At 41.3% G+C, this 20586-nt stretch overlaps 1 long non-coding RNA gene across 2 annotated transcripts; it reads left to right on the forward strand.

Moving 5' to 3' along the window:
* The first annotated feature begins 1608 nt into the window (after positions 1-1608).
* On the forward strand, positions 1609-20426 carry LOC140689965 (uncharacterized). Of its 2 annotated transcripts, XR_012065106.1 has the most exons (6): positions 1609-1848; positions 4408-4489; positions 5974-6105; positions 16596-16743; positions 17512-18519; positions 19517-20426. It is a non-coding gene; the product is annotated as an uncharacterized lncRNA (long non-coding RNA). The 2 variants fall into 2 exon arrangements; XR_012065107.1 differs by lacking the exons at positions 16596-16743; positions 17512-18519; positions 19517-20426 and adding an exon at positions 12168-16486.
* The last annotated feature ends 160 nt before the right edge of the window (positions 20427-20586 follow it).

Below are 20586 nucleotides of genomic sequence, written 5' to 3' on the forward strand. Positions count from 1 at the left end.
GGGAATACAGCCAATATTTTACTTTTTGTGTGTGTGATATTAATATTAGGCTCTGAGTTTATTTCTTTTTAACATTTTTTAATTGAGTTATCATTTTACAATGTGTCAAATTCCAGTGTAGAGCACAATTTTTCAGTAGGAATTTTTGGTAGGAAAAATACATATAATTCTTTGAGTTCAATGTGCAAGGGGCATAACTTTACTAATAAAAATAATTTTAATGGTGTTTAATTTTTAATGTAATTCTTATGATATGTTTACATAAGTATAAATTGGTTCATCTTATTTACATTTCTTGGCCATGATACTGCTTTTAATATGTTTAGGAGATCATTAAAAAGAATTTGTCAAACCACGTGGTTTCTGCATGATTGGCATTAAAGCTTTTCCTGCTGGTATTTAATGAGAGCTTTGGATCAAATGTGTCAGAAGTACCTTCTAATTAAACAGTAAAAAATAAGAGTCTGTAGCAAAATGAACTTTGTTAAGACTTAAGATTTTGCTTTCCAAAGAGTTACCTGAGAACGTATATAACTTAGTGACGGTACTTCTAGTGCAAAGTAGAAAGGAACCCAGAACAGAAAAGCAGCTTCTTACCTCCGCAGGCTCAGCGCATCCTCCCCCACAGGCCGTCTGAGTTTCGGCTCCTTTGAAATGTCGGCGCCTTCCCCTCCGCGCTCCTCCTGCGTGCTGTTTCCTCACAGAAAGAAAGTACATTTTCTCCCCAGTCCTTCACGACATTTCATTAAAGCCGTAATAGGGTCACAGTACTCTGCTGAGACGTTTTCAAAAGGGAAGCGGTTCCTGTCCGCTTCAGCCCTCCACACTGCGGGGACGGATACTCCTCAACTCCGCCCGGCGTCGCTCCCTCGGCAGGTGAGACGAAAATTTCCAGAAGCTGTGGTGGCGCGACTGCGCAGGCGCGACGGCAGGGGAGGGAGTCCGCGCGCATGCGCTCAGGCGGCCGCGGCCGCCGCTTCCCTCGCCGCTGCCGCTTCCCTCGCCGCTGCCGCCGCCGCCGCTGCCGCCACCGCTTCCCTCGCCGCTGCCGCCGCCGCCGCCGCTTCCTCTGCCGCGGCCCCGCCGCTTCCCTCGCCGCTGCCGCCGCCGCTTCCCTCGCCGCTGCCGCCGCCGCCGCCGCCGCTTCCCTCGCCGCTGCCGCCGCCGCCGCTTCCTCTGCCGCGGCCGCCGCCGCTGCCGCCGCCGCTTCCCTCGCCGCTGCCGCTGCCGCCGCCGCTTCCCTCGCCGCTGCCGCTGCCGCCGCTTCCTCTGCCGCGGCCGCCGCCGCTGCCGCCGCCGCTTCCCTCGCCGCTGCCGCGGCCGCCGCCGCCGCTTCCTCTGCCGCGGCCGCCGCCGCTTCCCTCGCCGCTGCCGCTGCCGCCGCCGCCGCCGCCGCTTCCTCTGCCGCGGCCGCCGCCGCCGCCGCTGCCTCCGCCGCTTCCCTCGCCGCTGCCGCCGCCGCCGCTTCCTCTGCCGCGGCCGCCGCCGCCGCCGCTGCCGCCGCCGCTTCCCTCGCCGCTGCCGCCGCCGCCGCCGCCGCCGCCGCTTCCTCTGCCGCGGCCGCCGCCGCCGCCGCTGCCTCCGCCGCTTCCCTCGCCGCTGCCGCCGCCGCCGCTTCCTCTGCCGCGGCCGCCGCCGCCGCCGCTGCCGCCGCCGCTTCCCTCGCCGCTGCCGCCGCCGCCGCCGCCGCTTCCTCTGCCACGGCCGCCGCCGCCGCCGCTGCCGCCGCTTCCCTCGCCGCTGCCGCCGCCGCCGCTTCCCCCGCCGCCGCCGCCGCCGCTGCCGCCATCCCGAGCTTTCGGCGCCAAATTCAGCGGGAGAACGGAGGTCGAATGTCGCACAGAGAAGGTAGTCGTTGGTTTACATACATTACCTGATTTAATTACTCAACTGAGGAAGAAAGTATTTTCTTGTGGGTCTATGTATTCTCAAATTCTTGGGGCAATTTAAAAAAAATGACTATTTCTCTGGTCTTCATCTAGTTCCAATAGTAGAATTAGATGGACTTCTATTTATTTGTTCATTCGTTTAACAAGTGTGATTTAGTGAGGACCTATTTCAAATATGCATTTTAAAAGATACTTATGATTTGGGAAATGGAAGTGCTTCCTTATTTCTGGTCTGGTTCCCTAAATAGACTTGGTAACATTAACCAAAAAAGGGAGTATAAGGAGATTAAGATTATAAAGGAATATATTATTGTTTTTTCTTTGATTTAATATCAGATTTATAACAAGTTGCTCAATGTCTGAGGAAGTATAATGAATTAAATTTCTTCAGTTGGTTTAGAAGGCCTAATTATGTATTTTTCTTGACTTTGTTTCATAAATTTTTAATTATCAAAAGAATTATATATTTTCCTCCTCTTACTTGTAAATTACTGTGGTTTTGAATGAATCTGAAACCTCAAAATTAAAACCCACATACTACAGGTTAATATTTTGCCTGACCCTTGTCCAAATAAATTGAAGAATCTACCAAGAAAGATCTTTTTCCCCACAGGTATTTTTGATTTGCTCTCTCATCTTACTTTATTTTAATTGGCATTATGAGATTCTAGACCTCAGTAAAAGTTTTATTCATTCTACTCAGACTTGAAATTTCTTTCAAATTTAACAAGACAGTACTTGGTGAAATCATTTAAAGGTTCTAGGTAATGTCTATAATATACAGTAGAGTCACGTTAAACTAAATTTGTTTCTCTTTACTTCATTCTGCTGTTAAAATCATTAAAGAAGACAATTTAGATGATATAAACAAATTTTATTTCACATTTCATGAAGTGGACTGTCTTAATTGCGGAGAACTGCAAAATGGGTAGAAGGCAAGAAACTTTTATAGGATAAAGAATAAAGAGCAAGGAAGAGGAAAATAGAAAATATCTGATTGGCTGAGGCCACACAGTCAACTTTTAGGGTGAGAAGACCCAGAGGTCTAACCATATAAGGAAGTATTAACTAAATAAGACAAAATGGACTTAAAAAAAAAAACACCAAATTTCTTTTTATAAAATGACACAATAGAGGTAATTGTAAAATACAGAATAAAAAAAAAAGTCTACAAATGTTTCACAAATATATCTAGAATATACAGATACATTCAGCAATAATATCCAGACCTCAAAGTCATAGTGTTGAGTCGAGAGTAGGAAACAGAATAAGGCATCATTTAGCTAACTTAAAATATGTATAATTACAAAAGATATTTAAGAGAAAATTGTAAGGATTTCAAACACCTCAGTAAAAGTGAGTGGGTTGAGAATGGAGAATGGAGAAAGGAAAGAAAGTCAAATGACACAAGGGACTGGATTTCCACAAATAGAAAAACAATGAGCTGTGAACCCAAAATGTGCTTAGCCCTGCCCTGCAAATTGAAGGAGGCCAAATGAAACAGTCAATCAAAAACAATAAGACACCTTGGTGGGGGTTAATTAGAAAATAAAAATGTTAAATATTTTTTCAGAATTTTACTATGACTTCAACACTTTCTTTTTGCTTGAATTCATTTTGCTGCCTGTTCCTCTTCCACAGTTTTAATGCACCCTGAAGGCTAAAGAGGGTTAATTCCATAACTAGAAATAATTTAGAGAGAAAGAATCATTGAAGTATAAAAAGGAAAAATCCTGCATCACTCTGAGCATTTTTTATGGCAGTGTGAATTCTCTTTATTCAAAAAGCATCTTTTAATATTTTAATTAGGATATTGTGTTCTATGAAAGGAACATCTGATTTTAGGAGTACAAATGAGAGTGCTATGAAACAAAGATGCAGAATTAAAAAGGTAGTATGCCGTTCAGCAAGCAGCAATAAAGAGAAAGGATGTGGGGAAGGATCAAGGAGATAACGTGATTTTTGAAGTGAAAATTGTATTAGCATTTTTCAAATTTAGCAGTTTGACAAGGCTAATGACAGTTGTAATACACTTTTAGTTTAAAATGCAATTATTATCTTTGGCTAATAAACAAGAAGTCAATTCAACAAGATGTGCTTATTAGCATTAACTAAAACTTACTCTGTATAGATTCCTGATAGCACCTCCTCCTCGCCGAGTAGGTGCGCAGGTTTCCATTCAGTTGCTGTCTGGGCTCCCTTCTTCTCCCCTTTCCCTTTTTTTTTTGCTCATTGCTACAAAACAAAGAAGACATTAGTTGCAGATTCAGCTATAAAATATAGCTGAATTTTAGTTTTCCCATTTTAAACACGAGGGAATTGAGCCTCTGAAAGGTTAACCAGTTGGCCAAGTGAGAGAGCTGGGACTAAAATCCAGGTCTGCAGTGAAAGCTCACATTCTCAAGAACTGGACTGCACGGCCGTGGAACTGTAACATAGGACTTCCTCATTCCTAAAAGAGAATTTTGGACACATCTTCTTTAAAATTAAATTTGTGTTGTTTCTTTGTTTTTAACAGGAAAGGAAACCTGCCTAGAAGAAAAACTTCAAAAGAGCCATGATTTTCTCCCTCAATCAGGATGGGATGCATTGCTAGAAAGGTATTGTGTGAACTATTTTCTCAAGTTTAAAAAAAGGAAAAATAAGGTCAATGCTTGTCCCTAGCCCAGGCTACTTGCCAAGGCTGAGAATTTGGAATTAAACAAGCTACCCGTGCCTAGGCTCCACAGTCAGGCCCTCCTTCCTACTGAGAACCTGTGGGTGTCGTAGACGTGATTGGGGATCGAGTTTGGCTAGCCCTGTCTCTTCCGTATGCATGACAACCAACCATAAATTCAACCAGTATTGTCAGATATCCCCTTAAACTTTCAGGAATCATGTGTTAAGATACTCTAGTGCACATTTAAGCTACGTTGAGTCATGATGCTGCCACCTGGATGTATAAGACTCAAACAGAACTCTCAGTTCTAATGTTGTATCTAAAGCCCTTGGAAAAGACAACAATATGAACTGAAGAAACTCTAATTACAATCTCATCTTTGCAACTGATTTTCAGGTTAATTGTCCTAATCAATTTGAGGACAAGTTAGATTCATTCTGAAGTAAGAATAATAATATCTGCATTAAAGACATTGTAGAGTTGATGTGAGAATTTAAATCAAAATGATATAAAGTATAAGAATGTTCTTTGATTTAGTGACTAGCTATTAACCGCTCTAAGTTTTTTTATCTAGGAACTAGGAGTAACAAAAAGGCTAACCTACAGGGTTAAGTGAGATTGAAATGAGTCAAAAAATACATATATACATATATATAATGCTTCATAAACATTAGCATTCATTGTATTAATATCTTACTGAAAAGGCTCATGGTTTCTCAGGATAATATAAAAAACAAAAAAACAAACCCAAAATCATGAGGAGCCATTCTTGGTTCTTCTGTTTCCTTTCTGACTGATAACTTGAGGCGCTTCCTTCAAGGCAGACCTTCAGTCTCACCACTCCTGTGTCTAAAGCCCCCATGATTATCACCAGCTGCCCCTGCCTGCTCTCTCTTACCAAACTAGAGTTTACTCTCCCTACTGCTGTCAGAATGACCACTCGCTACTAAAAATTACTCAGTTGCTTATTTCTTCCCCAGGGGTAAATCCCAATTCTGTATTATGTCCTAACAATAGAAATCATACTAGTGTCTACCTGAGCATATTTTGAGTATTTTTCCAGCTTTTTTTGACATCCAATTGACATATAACGTTACATATATTAAGGTATGCAATATAGTGATTTTATATACGTATGTATTTCAAAATGATTACCATAATAAGATGAGTTAAAAATCTATCACCTCACATAGTTACAATTTGTGTGTGTGGGTGTGGTGAGAACTTTTAAACTCTATTCTCTTAGCAGCCTTCAAATATACAATACAGGATTGTTAGTTATAATCACCTTGCTGTAGATTACCTCCCCAGAACTTACTTATCTTACAACTGGAATTTTGCACCTATTGACCACCTTCATCCATTTTGCCACCCTCCACCTCCAACCCCTGGAAAGTACCAATCGATGTTCTGTTTCTTACATAGCCTCTGGTTCCTGTATTCCACAAATCAACTGAGAGGGAGAACGGGAGAGGCTTCTTTGCATACAACCTCAACATATATCAGAAGACAATTTGAATCCAGAACAAATGGTCAGATAGACCAAAACAAACCTAGGTCAGTCCAGTTATTCAAAATTTGGATTAGGGTATTTAAAAAAAATAAACCCAATCTTTGCCTCTGAATTAATATGCAGTATCTAGACTCAGGATGACAAGCAAGTCAAGACTGGCCAAAAGCCCTGGAGTGTTTTAGTTCTGTATCACTTAGGAATGCTTTTTCTTTCAAAGGACAAAGAGCGAATCATGGTAATTGAACATGTTTTTTCTTCATAGTGAGAAGCTCAGAGTAGGGGGTTATTGGTGCCAGTTCAGCGATGCCACACAGCCAGGCACTGTGTTTGCAAAGTGCTTGCGTTCCCCTCAGGGTACTAAGGCCATTGCAGCTACAGCACTTCTATTCCTTTCCCAGCAGAATGGGAAAGGAAAGAAAAGGCAGATCCCATCACCAGGAAGCAAAAGCTCTCCCAGGAGACACTTCCGTCTGTGTCTCTTGGACCAGAACTGTACAACAGGGCCACCCCTGTGTAAAATTTGGCTAGAGAACAAAGGTGTTGGAGTGGAGGTGGGCTCAGCCAGCAATGGTGGGCGAGAGCCAGCTAGTTCACAAGATCTGACTGGTAAACTTTCAGGAATTTTATGAACCAGTTGTTAAACAGAGCCATTATTTAAAATGTTCTCCATGGTGGCTACATTAATTTATAATCTCACCAACAGTGTAGAAGGCTGTGTGGGTTGATCTGTGGCCTTTCTACCCTGTCCCATTGATCTATGTGTCTGTTTTGTGTCAATACCATATTTTTTTGACTACTGCCACACTGCAGTATAGGCTGAAGTCAGGAAGCTTGATTCCTCCAGCTCTGTTCTTTGTCAAGAGTGCTTTGGCTATTCTAGTTCTTTTGTGTTTCCATTAAAATATTAAAATTATTTGTCCAGTTCTGTGAAAAATACCATTGGTAATTTGATAGGAGTTGCATTGCATCTGTATATTGCCGTAGGTAGTGTGGCCATTTTAACAATATTGATTCTTCCAATTCATGAATGTGGTAAATCTTTCCATCTGTTTGTGTTGGCTTCAGTTTCTTTATCAGTGTCTTATCAAAGTTTTCAGAGTACAGATATTTTGCCTCCTTAGGCAGATTTATTCCTAGGTGTTTTATCCTTTTTATGCAATAGTAAGTGGGATTGTTTCCTTCATTTCTTTTTTGATTTCATTGTTAGTGTATAGAAATGCAACAGATTTCTGCGTATTAATTTTGTATCATGCAACTTTACTGAATTCAGTGATTTGCTCTGTTAGCTTTCTGGTAGTGTCTTCAGGATTTTCTGTGTATAGCATTATGTCATTTGCAAACACTGACTGTTTTACTTCTTTTCCCACTTGGGTTCCTTTTATTTCTTTTCTTTTCTGATTGCTTTGGCTAGTACTTCCAAAACTATGTTGAATGAAAGAGTGAGAATGGGCATCCTTGTCTTGTTCCTGATCTTAGAGGAAATGCTTTTTACATTTGCCATTGAGTATGATGTTAGCTGTAGGTTTGTCATATATGGCTTTTATTATATTGAGGTAAGTTCCCTCTGTGCCCACTTTCTGGGATTTTTTTTTATCATAAATGGATATTGAATTTTATGAGAAGCTTTTTCTGTATCTCTTGAGATGATCATATGGTTTTTATTCTTCAATTTGTTAATGTAAAGTTTCACATTGATTGATTTCCAGATATTGAGAAATCCTTGTATCCCTGGGGTAAATCCCACTTGATCATGGTATGTGATCCTTTTAAGGTACCATTAGAGCTAGTATTTGTTGAGGATTTTTTCATCTATATGCATCAGTGATAGTGGCCTTTAATTTTAGTTTTTTGTCATGTTTTCTGGTTTGGGTGATATCTTTGTCTGGTTCTAGGTGATGGTGGTCCCATAGAATGACTTTGGAGGTATTCCTACCTCTGCTGTGTTTTGAAATAGTTTTGGAAGAATAGGCGTTTACTCTTCTCTAAATGGTTGGTAGAATTCGCCCGTGGAGCTACTTGGTCCTGGACTTTTGTTTGTTGGGAGTTTTTTAATGACATTTTAAATGTCAGTACTGGTGTTGGTCTCTTATAATTTTCTATTCCTTCCTGGTCCAGTCTCAGGAGATTGTGCCTTGTTAAGAAGTTGTCCATCTCTTCTAGGTTGTCCATTTTATTGGTGTATGATTTCTACTCTTTAAGATTTCTTTCCTCCTACTAACTTTTGGTTTTGTTCATTCTTCTTTCTCTGGTTGTTTGTTTGAGACTTTCTCTTATTTTCTGACATAAGCTTGTATCGCTGTAAATTTTACTGTTAGAACTGCCTTTGCTGCGTCTTACATGTTTTGGATTGTCATGTTTTCATTTTGATTTATCTTTAGGTATTTTTTTATTTATTCTTCGAAATATTTTGTGATCCATTGATTGCTTAGTAGCATATTGTTTAGCCTCCAGGTGTTTGTGTTTTTTTGTTTTTTTGTTTTTTTTTCAGTTTTTTTCTCGTAGTTGATTTCTGATCTCATGTCGTGGTCATAAAAGATGCTTGATATGATTTCAAATTTCTTAAATTTACCAAGGCTTGCTTTGTGGCCTACCATGTAATTTATCCTGGAGAATATTCCATGTGCAACAATTGAAAAGAATGTGTGTTCTATGGCTTTCAGATGGAATGCCCTATAAATACCAATTAAGTTCATCTGGTCTAATGTGTCATTTAAGGCCAATGTTTTCTTACTGCTTTTCTGTCTGGATGATCTCTCCATTGATGTCAGTGGGTATTAAAGTCCCCACTATTATTGTGTTACTGTTAATTTCCTCCTTTACGTCTGTTAACATTTCCCTTGTAAACTGAGGTGCTCCTGTGTTGGATGCATATATGTTTACAATTTCTTTGTCTTCTTGGATTGATCTCAAGTGAAAAAATGCTTGACAGTGTTACATGCTTATATTTTGTTTTATTTGCTAGGGTACTTCAGATAATTGAGGTGACAATGATATTCATAGATTAAAAACTGCAAGAATTGTTGTGATCTTAGATTGGAAATCTCATGGTATGTCTCACTCAGTTCATTAACTTGAAAATAATTCTGTAACAAACATCTTGTGCATCTATGAGATACAAAAGTGTGGTAATGCTGTTGAGCAAGTAACCAGCTGACATTAAAATAGGTGTAGGGGGTATAGCTCAAGTGGTAGAGTGTGTGTTTATTAGCATGCATGAGGTCCTGGGTTCAATCCCCAGTACATCCATTAAAGAAGAAATAATAATATTAATGAATAAACCTAATTACCTCCCCCTGCAATCAATCAATCAGTGTTGTCAGTTTAGCTTTCTGAATTTAAAAGTTGTCATTTCCTGAATAAGAAAAAATACATTAATTTGAATTTTACTTGGTCACTGAGGAAATTTTAAAAATTAGGCTTCAGGTTTTATCACAAAGTTATTATATATCCTATTTACATGTAATGAATAATTTGGGAGAATGTGGGAAATAACTTTACATCATTTACATTTATTTTTGGTATAATACCTTTTCCCCCCATTTGCATGTAAGAGGGTCCTATGTCTCTTGAAATAACAATGAAGCAGTGGCTCAGAATATTAGAGACAATAGGGCAAAGCATATTTTGGATTTAAAATTTAGAAACCTGGGTTCTGGTTATACTTTTAGAATGATATAAGCTTGTTACTCTGTTATTTTTAAGAATATGGAATCAGAATGAATTTAATTGCTGGAATTTATACTGTGTTAATTTGTTCCAGCTACTGGGGAGCTTGTAAATGACACAGATTTACTTCTTACAGTTCTGGAGGCTGGGAGGTTCCAGGTGAAGATGCTGGCAGGTTTGGTGTATAATGGAGCCCACTTCCTGGTTCATAGATGGGTCTTTTAACCATGGTCTCCCGTGGCTGAGGGGCACACAAGCTCTCTGGGGTCCTCTTCCCTAAGAGCATCGATCCCATTCATTAGGGCTTGGCGCTGGTGACCTGATCACCTGCCAAAGGCTACACCCCCAATCCCTATCACACTGGATGTCAGGATTCAAAATATGAATTTGGGGGCCACATTCAGTCCATAGCATTTACTTGCAGGTAAGAGAAACCAACCTGAGTTCCATGTTCTGCTCCTTCTCCACCCACTCATCTTAGGTTCGTACGGCCTGACTGTTTTAATTTTTCCGGGACATAGCTTAGTAAATAGATGAAAAAGGAGGACCTAGAAGTAGGGTTTCTTTCCTGACTCTTAGAATAATGCTTTCCTCAATTGGATGTGTTGCCTGTATTTTGTTGAGAACCTATGTAATTTTAGGACACCAACTCTTTGAGTTCTTAAGAATAAATACATGGTTTTGGGAAAGCACGCAGAGAGAAATAAGACAGACTAAAGTTTACATGTTAGTAGCTCCACCTCTTACTGACTGTGTGACCTTAGGTAAAGATATTAACCTCCCTGAGTCGTGGTTAGTTCATTTGTAAAACTGGAGTTTTAACAGCTCCTGTGTTACGGACTTGCAGGGCATGGACCCACAAATGTGTAGAGCCCCCAGCCCAGTCACCTAACACGTAGGAGGGAACAAATCCTAGTTTCTTTTCTCTCTCTCGTCTAAGATTTCCTTTGAGTTTTTAACAATTTTTTCACCTAACAAAGTTGTCCTTTGCCTCAGAAAAGTATTTTTTAAAATTCTATACACTTCTAAAGTGATAAATGAGTATGTAGGGGTCAGATGTACAGTTACCTATAAAAGTTCAGCTCTCCAGGTCCCTACGGTTGTCTGTAGGTTATAGACTTGTATTCAGCATCACCAACTTTCATCAGATTTTCTTAGTTCTTCTTTTCCATATTTGTTGCCCAAGCACCACAACTTTTGTAGTGAAATGATAATTTCAGAGAGCACGAAATGTGTCATTTTTGTATTTTCTGGAAACCAAAATCAGAATATTACCTTTCATTCTTACCTCCATAATGGAGCCACATTTGAGAGAAGGAAAAAAAAAATCACATTTGAATGATACATCTATCTTCTTGAAGTAGCTTTGTTATTTTTATGGTCCTGGAACTGGTTAGTGGCTATGTTCCTCTGTAATATGTAACCTGTGTGAACTAATTATTAATCACTTCAGGCTCTGAAAATGCACAACCTTTTGTTTAATTAATTAACAAGTTTGCTTGCATTTACATCCATAAATTAACATAACCCAAACTGACCGGAGCACACACGTTACAGAGTGAGTTCTTTTCCTTCACAAGCCCCCTCAAGCCCTTTTTATTATCTGTAGCCAGGCTTTGGGGGAAATTTTTTCCTATTCATTTATTTAACAAAGTCAGGTGCAAGAATTGGTCAACCAAGGCTGTGTAAATGTTTATCTTTGAAAAGACGGGCGTACGTTTGAAATGTGAGGATAAAGCTGCATGAGTCAGTCGGCAGGAAAGACCCTTCGCCTGGAAGCACGTCTGTCTTCTCAGGTGCTCCTGGTGTACAAGCCCCGGCAGCCCCTCTGTCACTTAGTGTGACGTGTGTCAGCAGGCGGCACTTTGTAGGGATGGCGCTGAAGTAGATTTAATTAAATAGTTGGTCAGTAATATTGAAGTGTGTTACTGGATCTATACTTTGAGAAAGTAATGCATAGCATTAGAGTTTAAAAGTGGAAAGTTATAAATCTCTTCAAACATTTTAAAAATAGCATGCTTATTTATCTGCTTAGAGCTCTCCTTTATATTTATGTGGTTAGCGTGTATAATGCTTAATTTCTGGTTTATGATTTGACGGACAATTTGTTGTCTCAAAGATATAGTTGAAGGGTGGAATTTTCATAGAATATTTTAAGAAAAATGGATATTCAATATTTGTCTGTTTCCTGTATCAGATTGCCTTGCCTTTTGAGGGAAAGTGGCAGTGATTAGTAATTCTATTTTTTTCATTTATTACTAATCCAGAGTTTTCACAAGTACTTTTCTGACATTTGTTTTTATATATACATATATATGTACACACATATGTATGTATAATACATATGGATTATATTACATATGCATTATGTATTTATTACATATATATATGACAATTTATTGTTGTTCAAGAGAGCTAACCTGTCTACGGTCATCTGCAGATCTTTCCTGTACACCCATTACTGGCAGCCAGCGTGCCAGACCCAAAGACAGACAAATCACACACCCTGCCCTTTGGCGCACTTGTGAGCTGGGAGAGGAGACAAACGTGGAAGCAACCACCACAGATGATGAGTGGTGTTACAGTGGGGACTCTTGACCAAGATCTAGGGGATACCAGATGGGCTAGTTAAAATTGAGGGTGGGTAGTGGTTGGGAGGAAGACAGGTTTGCTGGACTTACTGGAGGAACCAGAGTTTTCCATGAGGTGAACAGTATGAACAAGCTCTGGCTCTGCGTTCTTTGGGGTTCTTGGTAGATTTGACTGGCCTTACATCTGTCAATCACAAGCTCATACAACATGGGTGTTTACACACATCTGTTTCATTGTGGCAGTGTTGTCACTTTGCAGGAACTGCTGTTTTGACAGTATTGAAGTTTTCAATTTCAGTATACCATGGCTGTTTGATATATTTAAATCAGTGATCAGAAATTTTAACTGGGAGTTGAAAATGTGTCTTTAAATTGCACAAAATTGTGTGAAATAGTTGATAATGATACAATTGAGGATGAATATTATGTGCCTAGAAATAAGGGGAAAATCAATAAAGCAGCTATGGAATAAAAAATAGCCTGCTAATGAGAGAATATTTGAGTTTAAAAGAAGTCCTAGTATCGTCTGAACATATGGACATAGTTTTCATTCCAGGATTATAGACGCTGTGTTCTGAGATAGATGCAGAAGTACTTAGTCTGGGTGACATACTGTCAAGGAGCTGCAAAGACTGCACTTCAGGCTGCTTGTTCAGATTAGAGAAGGAGCCCAGGTGACATGCCCGAGTCTCTGAGCCCATGTGAAGCAAGACAGGGGAGTTGAACACCATCTCTTAACTCTCACTCCAGTTTTCAGTGTGCTTCTAGATCTTAAATCTCCCTCAAGTGGCAGAGCGCTACTGTCCGTGAACCGGGCACAGACTTCTGGTTATCTGGATTTTGTTCGGTCCGCAGTGATACATTCATAATCTCCAAAGTGATCACTGCTGCTTGCCTGCCTGCCCCTCCCCCACCTCACACAGGGCCACCCCCAGAGCCTGCGTCTCTCCCTTCTGTTCTGACTTTGTAACTCAAATGGGGACTATTTTTTCCTCCTGAGAGATTTGGGGGAGGATGGGGGGAATAGGATAAAGCCAGAGCGGTCCATTTGGCATTTTTAAAACCCATCCCTGCTTCTCCCACTGCCACCTGAGCTGCTGACGGAACCTGCTTCCAGTGTAGGGACCCCACTTTCCTGCCTTTCTATCTCTAGGTGCCGTTTCTAACGATCATATTTTTTAAAGTCCTGTTGAAAAGTGAAACTTACCTCATGGTGCTAATTTTCAATCTTATAGTAGCATTCCATGCAGCAACTCGATGAAAACATCTCGATCGTTCATTATAAAGATCTCTTTGGTCATATAATTAAATTTTTGTGGCATCCATTTGGGAACATCTGAATTAATGAGTGTATGAATTAACAGAATAGCAAATAGCAAAATAACAAAAGGCCTTTGATAAAATCAGGACTAGATTTGGATTCTTTTGAAGTCGACGAACTTGCAAATCATACAAGATTCCAGCGTTGGAGAATACTTCTGCTTATTAACACAGGACTTTTTATGAACCATAATGTAATCTGGGCAAGGAGTTCACGAGAAAATGGCTTATCTTCCACCGTGACACCGAGCAGCTGTTTTTAAAAATCAGAAAGAGAAACACAACTCGCATTGATGTTCAGGCCTGCGTGGGAAGCCGCCTGTGGGCTTCATTTCAGGGTCTCCACAGGGTCCAGTGTCAAGAAAAGGGATTTCTCCCCTTTCTTTGAAAATGTAGTAATATACCAGTTATGTAGAGGTCGGATTTCAAATGGCTTCAACCAAGGAGGATATAATCAGAAATTTAGAAAGCAGGGGAGAATATTAGAATCGCCAACAAGTTTGCTCACTGAAGGAGCTGTAGTCCCAGGAAAGCCTTCCAGCTCTGACTCTGCTTTCACTTAGTCTTACTTCTCTCTCTATTTTTTTTAATTAAAAAAGTTATGATGGTTTATGTTGTTGAAATAGGCTAGAATGTATGATGGTTTAAAGTCCAGGTTGTTGTCTTTATTTTTAAAAAAGACAAACAGAGCAAGTGACAGAGGGGTACAGATTTCCGATTTCTAAAAGCTAATATGCCATCATTTTACGAATCGGTTGCTGGTAGCCTGACAGTGATGGCCGTGAGAGAAATGCCACTAAAAGCAGGATGGAAAACTCCAGAAGCCAAGCAAGTGAAGTCATCTGAAGTAGGAGCAATTAGGCATGCATTTTCCAAACGTGTATCACATCTGGAGTAAAATTCCTTTAAGTCTTAGAAATGTTGTGATACTCTGAACATTTTTTCTGTTGAGAAAATCACTTATCTGGCATACATTGGCCTTTCACCATGTTGGGTAAATTTGATATTTGAGCATGGGTTTTTTAAATTAGTGCATTTTTTCCTTTTTAACTATAAATGAATGCTGTTTTCTAGTCACCCTTTGGTGGGGCTATTTCCTTACTTTTTCAGGGGCCTATGTAAACTTGTTTTCCCAGGTATGTTAATCCAGACAAATTATAAAGTCGATAAAGTATATATTGACCTTGAACTAGAGTTTATTTTATCACATGGCCCATTGATCCTCATTTTAAATTACCATTTCCTGTATGTATGAGCCAGTCATTACCAAGTATGGTCATAATTGCACATGGTGTTGAGTACAGGAACTGTAAATCTATTGCCCAATCATAACATTTTTGAATTGCATTTAAGTAGAGGAAGACAGTTAAGCTGGGCAAAAACAAATGACAAGGGGACGGCGGTCTGTGAGATTCAATTCATGGGAAAGATACAAGATTGATTGTAAAACCCTTGAAATGTAGGTTTCTTGTAGATGCATTCTTCATCTGTTACACATGGGAAGTCATGTGTAACAGAGCTTAGACACCCAAAACTAATCAATGCTGAGGCGGCTAAATACTTAGCCTTTTACATGTAAACCTGTCTGCAAAATTAGGGGGTTAGTGTATCATTTAGAAATCTTGTATTTTCAAAAATCCAGTGCAAGCACCAGGTGATCTGTGTCTGAAGATACGACTGTGAACCATACAGGCAGTGGATACAATGTCATCAAACACCTGTTCCCACACTTGCACCTGATGGTCAAGAGCAGTGCTTCTCCATTTGTTTTGCAGAGAAATGTTTTTCATTGCCCATGTGTTCCATTTCCCTCTGAAATCCTTCATCTGATTTTATCCATTTTTTAAGGCTCCTCTTTCCCTCCTTTCTTCAGGCACTGTGGCTATGGCACTTTTCTGTAACCTTTCCATTCCTGTGTACAGTAGCTTAAAATTGCAGTGATTGAGCATAACCCACTTGTTTATATAAATTATTGAAGTCCATTTGCACCTTGTAAGAATGGACTTCAAAGCACTGCTGGGCACATGTGCTGAAAGTACATGTATTGCACAAATATAGGGAAATGGCCTGATGAACATGGTTATGGGAGGAGAAAGGGGAAAAAAGCTGATCAGATGTGAAATGTAGCTGTTGTAATTAACATGTTAGAACAAAAATTGTTATTTTTCTTTTCATTTGGTCAGTGCATATTAGAATTTGAACTGCCTGGGGATTCTTTATTAGAACTATTCAACTATTGTTTATCAGAAATGTTCAACTATTGTTGAACATTTATACTTAATTGAAATAATTCCTTAAGGGAGGTTTTATCTAAAACCTATAAACAGGGAATTGTGTATAAGAATACTGAATGAAATAGGAAATTTAACAAAAATGATGAAGTCATGTCCCAGATGGCTGTCACTTGTTAAACCCTGGTTTACCTGTCTTGCTATGATGACATTTCATTTGGAAGGATGTTTGTGTCGCAGCTGACTGTTCACGTCTGGTGCTGACTGCTGTTCTCAGCCATCACAAAATGCTGAATGTGTGTAGCTGGAGCTTCCTGCTGTTACCTGGAGATGGTGGGAAAGCTCGGTTATGTATATCGTTTCCTAAAGTATATTCAAACAAAAAAAGAAACCATTACCACTATTTTTTTTAAAGACTGCTAAGATTTGATTGGGATTACATTAAATCTCTAGGTCAATTTGGGGAAAATTGGCATTTTAAGAACATCAGATCTTCCAATGTTTGAATATGGCATAACGTTCCATTTAGTTGGGTTTTTATGATTTTTCTCAGCAATGTTGTATAGTTTTTGGTATGCAAGACTTGCATGTGCATTGTTAAAATCTTATTTATCAAATTCAAATTTATCCTGTTTATCATTCTATTTAAAATATCCTATTTTATATATACTTCTATGTAAAATCTCCCTCTTAAGAGCATCTGAATAATCAACAACTCCTACACAGCTTCAGTTTGTGTATTTACATTTGGGTATCAAGTCACGGTGACGCACAGTGCTTCCTTGCGGCAACAGCCAGTAACTCACAACTTCACACCACGTGATCTGGGTCTGACACGTCCTGGCGATGCCCTCTTGCTTCAGAGCTCTTCCTGGTGAGTATGACAGCCCTCCACTTAACAGCCAAGCATCCTGTGCACCCGCTCCACTCACAGAGGAATTTCTGAAACAGTGAAAGCAGGGCGATGGTTTTATTTAAAATATGGAGGAAAAGGTGTGGAGGGATAAATTGGGGGTTGGGGATTAACAGACACACGTCACTGTATGCAACATAGATAAACAACAAGGACCTACTGAACAGCACAGGGAACTATATTCAACTTCTTCTAATAACATATAACAGAAAAGAATCTGAAAAGAAAAAACATATATACGTGTATGCAAAACTGAATCCCTTTGCTCTGCACCTGACACTAACATTGTAAACCAACGACATTTCAGTAAAAAAAATTTTTAAAGATGCAGGAACTAGGGATTCCATCAAAGGTGGGAAGCCTGCAGCACCAGGGGCCTGAAGGCACGCTCTGGTTTCTAGCAGGGCTCGACCTCTGGGCTGCGCTACCCGTTAGGGTGGCAGCCACTGTGACTACCCTGTGCCGGGCCGAGGTCACCAACCTTGCACGAGAGGCCCTCTCCTCTCGCCCTTCACGCCACCATGAATCCTTCAACTCGTGTTGTCACTGTAAACAGAAAAGTGTATTTCTAGTGTCCCCCTGACTTGCATCTGCAGACGTACTTCACTGCACCACAAATTGAATCACCACAACTTTACTGACATCAGATCCCAAAGGGATCAAAACTGATGGAAGATTGTCAAACATTCCCATTTGTCATTCTGTCATCCAAGATGCCCTTTCCCACAGGCCCCAAGTAACTGTGCACCAAGGGATTTCAGAGAAGATAAAACCAAGGGATTTCAGAGAAGATAAAATGGTGAACAGGAATCTCCACACACATCGAACATTTTGCCGCATGTTAACAAGTGTTACTGCCCCAAAGACGGGAAACTTAGGTATTATATTTTTCTCTTTTACTAAGACTGGAAGATAGCCTTTTACATTAAGACACCTTTCATTTGGAAATTTCCCAAGGTGCTTTTTTCAAGCTGTACAGTTTGAATTGCTCCTCAAAACTGAAACAAAGGAATAGACATTAAATTCCCTACAGGGAAGTACGTGCCTTTCAGAGTAAGTGCGTGTTGCCTGAAGCCACGGAAAGAACCCAGGACAGAGTGGAGATCTGGGGGCTGAACGCCGGGGCCCAGGCTGGTCTGGAGACCCAGGGAGCAGGTTGCACGCTCCCCTCCAGGGCTCCTCAACCCACAGGGTCCTCAGCACCTCCTCACCCAGCAGCTGAGTCTGTCTGCTCCTAAGGCTGGCTGCCATCACCACCTGCCGGCAGCAGCTTGCGCTGCAGTTAGCACCTTCCTTCAATTTCCCAAATTCACGAGAAGGAAAATATATTTGCCAAAGCCCGTCCTCCTGACGTAGGCTGCCACGTGCGCATCTTGGGCCACGTCTTTACTTTCCCCACCCTCACCTCCGTCTCCCCAACAGATGGCAACTTCTACATCACAGATTTTTAGAAATTGTGTAATTTTTTTAACAAATGCTTTTCAAGGATTTTCCCAGATTTGGGTGACACCTCAAACTGTGTGACATGCACATTGGTGCCACGGTCTGGGCTCCAGTCCACACTCAGCTCCACTTCCTCCTCCACGCCCTCAGTCCACACCTTCCTGCCTCCCCCTTCTGTTACCTACCCAGGTCCTTGGGCTCTGGAATCAGGAGAAATTGAAGAGGCTGGACGAGACACTCCAAGGCTTTTGCCAGGACTCGTGCTGCAGCAGAGGGCACGAGAACAAGTGACAGGTGCCCCTGCTCCCTCCCCAGGGTGGGGTCAGTTCCCTTAAATGGGGTGGGGGGATCCAGGGGTCGGGTGGGAGGGGTGGCTTGGTGGGTAGGCCGGCACACTTGGTGGTGCCCTGTGGGGGGATCACACCTGGCACCTGCTTTTGCTCCCAACACTGCAGAAGCGGCAGCTGGGTTTTGGTTTTCTGTTTCTTGTTCATAACTCACCCCAACAGCACGTGCAAGCTGTTATCTTTAGTCCCTTATAGTTTCTTTGTGTCCTGTTGCTTGAGGAGACATCTGTCCAAGTGCAAGCACTATAGCACAGGGTCCCAGATCCCAGCCTGTCCCCTTCCCCCGAGAGATTCTACACCCCTTATTCCTAAGGGTTAAGGGCCCAGAGGTCTCTTCTTCTGAAACTTCCTCCTGCTGGATGAGGCTGCAGAGCACAGCCTACCATGGCATCCCTCACTGACTGTTCCAAGGACCTGCAGGGACCAGGCCACCCTCTGCTGGGATGGGTTGAAATCCTTAAGCCTTCCTGAGCCTTACTTGAGACCACTGGAGGCTAGCAGACACAAACTGGACCAGAAGGCTAAAGAGACAAGGGCCAAAGAGGAAATGAACAGTAGCCACCAAAGGCCTGGAAAGGAAGGAGGTGGGTTAACACCAGGAGGGGCTGTGGACTCTTGTCCAAACAACCCTTGTTAGGTCATAGGTCAGACTGACTCTGCTTGGGAAACCAGGAGGCCTACCCGAGATCACACGGGCACTTTGCTCAACAGTCCTGCTGGTGTTAGTGTCGAGACAGCAGGAGGGCCAGCTATGACACACAGTCTGCCCTAGTCTGCCCTGGTCTGCAAGCAGGCAGTGGAAGGCAAGCCTGTTACCCAAGGGCATTCTTGCCAGAGACTCAAGGGACAGCTGCAGAATTTTAAAGTCCATTCCAGACTCTTTAGCCACGTCAGACAGAGCTGCCACCACCCTTTTAAAGGTCACAACATTGTTCCCCCACCAGCCGATAAGGACCCAGTGATGGAAAGGTCCCCTGCCTCTGGGCTGGCGGGTCATCCGCTGAGCACTCGGAAGAACTCAGCATCAGGGAGGACAGTGGCCAGCCCCTCAGGCCCAGGGTCTGCAGGGGTCCAGACACTGGGGAGCCCACCCCGTGGCAGGAGTATCTCTGTGAGCACTGAAAGCGCCAGTCCTCTCTCCAGGCAGACTGCACCTTTGTTCACCTGCGGTATCACCCATTTGTACCAAACACAAAATGTTTGTTTCAAAGCAAGTGCTCATTTGTGAAACTCTCTAAACCCACTTAAATAAATGAACTGGTAAATAAACTGTGAGCAAATCCAGGGTGCCCGACAAAAAGCGTTCACCAATTCCCATTTAGCCTCTGACACACCAGGAACACTGACAATCTATTTGTAAGTTTCTGCTCCCGTCCTCTAACGACTTCACATTTGACCTTGTGACTCAGACTGTCTTGTGGTCTTCTGCATGTTACATGTGCCCCTATGATAACCAGAGAGAAACAGGCTTGAGGATGCACAGCACGGTTTCACGCCTGAGCCTCAGAATTTAACTTAAGAAAGGACAAAATATTGGATAGTTCCATTCTTTTCAATCAAAAATATTCCTTAAAAATTTGAGTTCATTTCAAGGACTCAATTCTTAAGTGTTCTAAATACATTGGCCTTGTTATTCAAATTATGTCTAGGAAATAGCTTTGTTTGATTTCTCCCTAGTGGTGAACATACTTACATTCGGTTATGGGCGGGTAAATGTATTACCTCCTTCTGCCCTAGAATATAACTTCACAATTATGTTGCTCACCAATGACTCTATTGTGCCTAGAATAGTGCCTGGGCATCAGTAGGTGCTCAATATTGATGTTTTTGGAATAAATAAATAATTATATTAAATCAGAATATTCAAAATGAATTAAATGACCAAGAGATCTGTCACAAGTATAATTTTAAACACATTTATATAAATATATACTGCACACACAGACTTTATATAAAGTGTAGCGATGTATACATATTTTCAATTTTATATTTTCGGTTGAATTGGTTGCTTTCC

This window comes from Vicugna pacos, chromosome 28, assembly GCF_048564905.1.
Source record: "Vicugna pacos chromosome 28, VicPac4, whole genome shotgun sequence".
Classification (NCBI taxonomy): Eukaryota; Metazoa; Chordata; class Mammalia; order Artiodactyla; family Camelidae; genus Vicugna; species Vicugna pacos.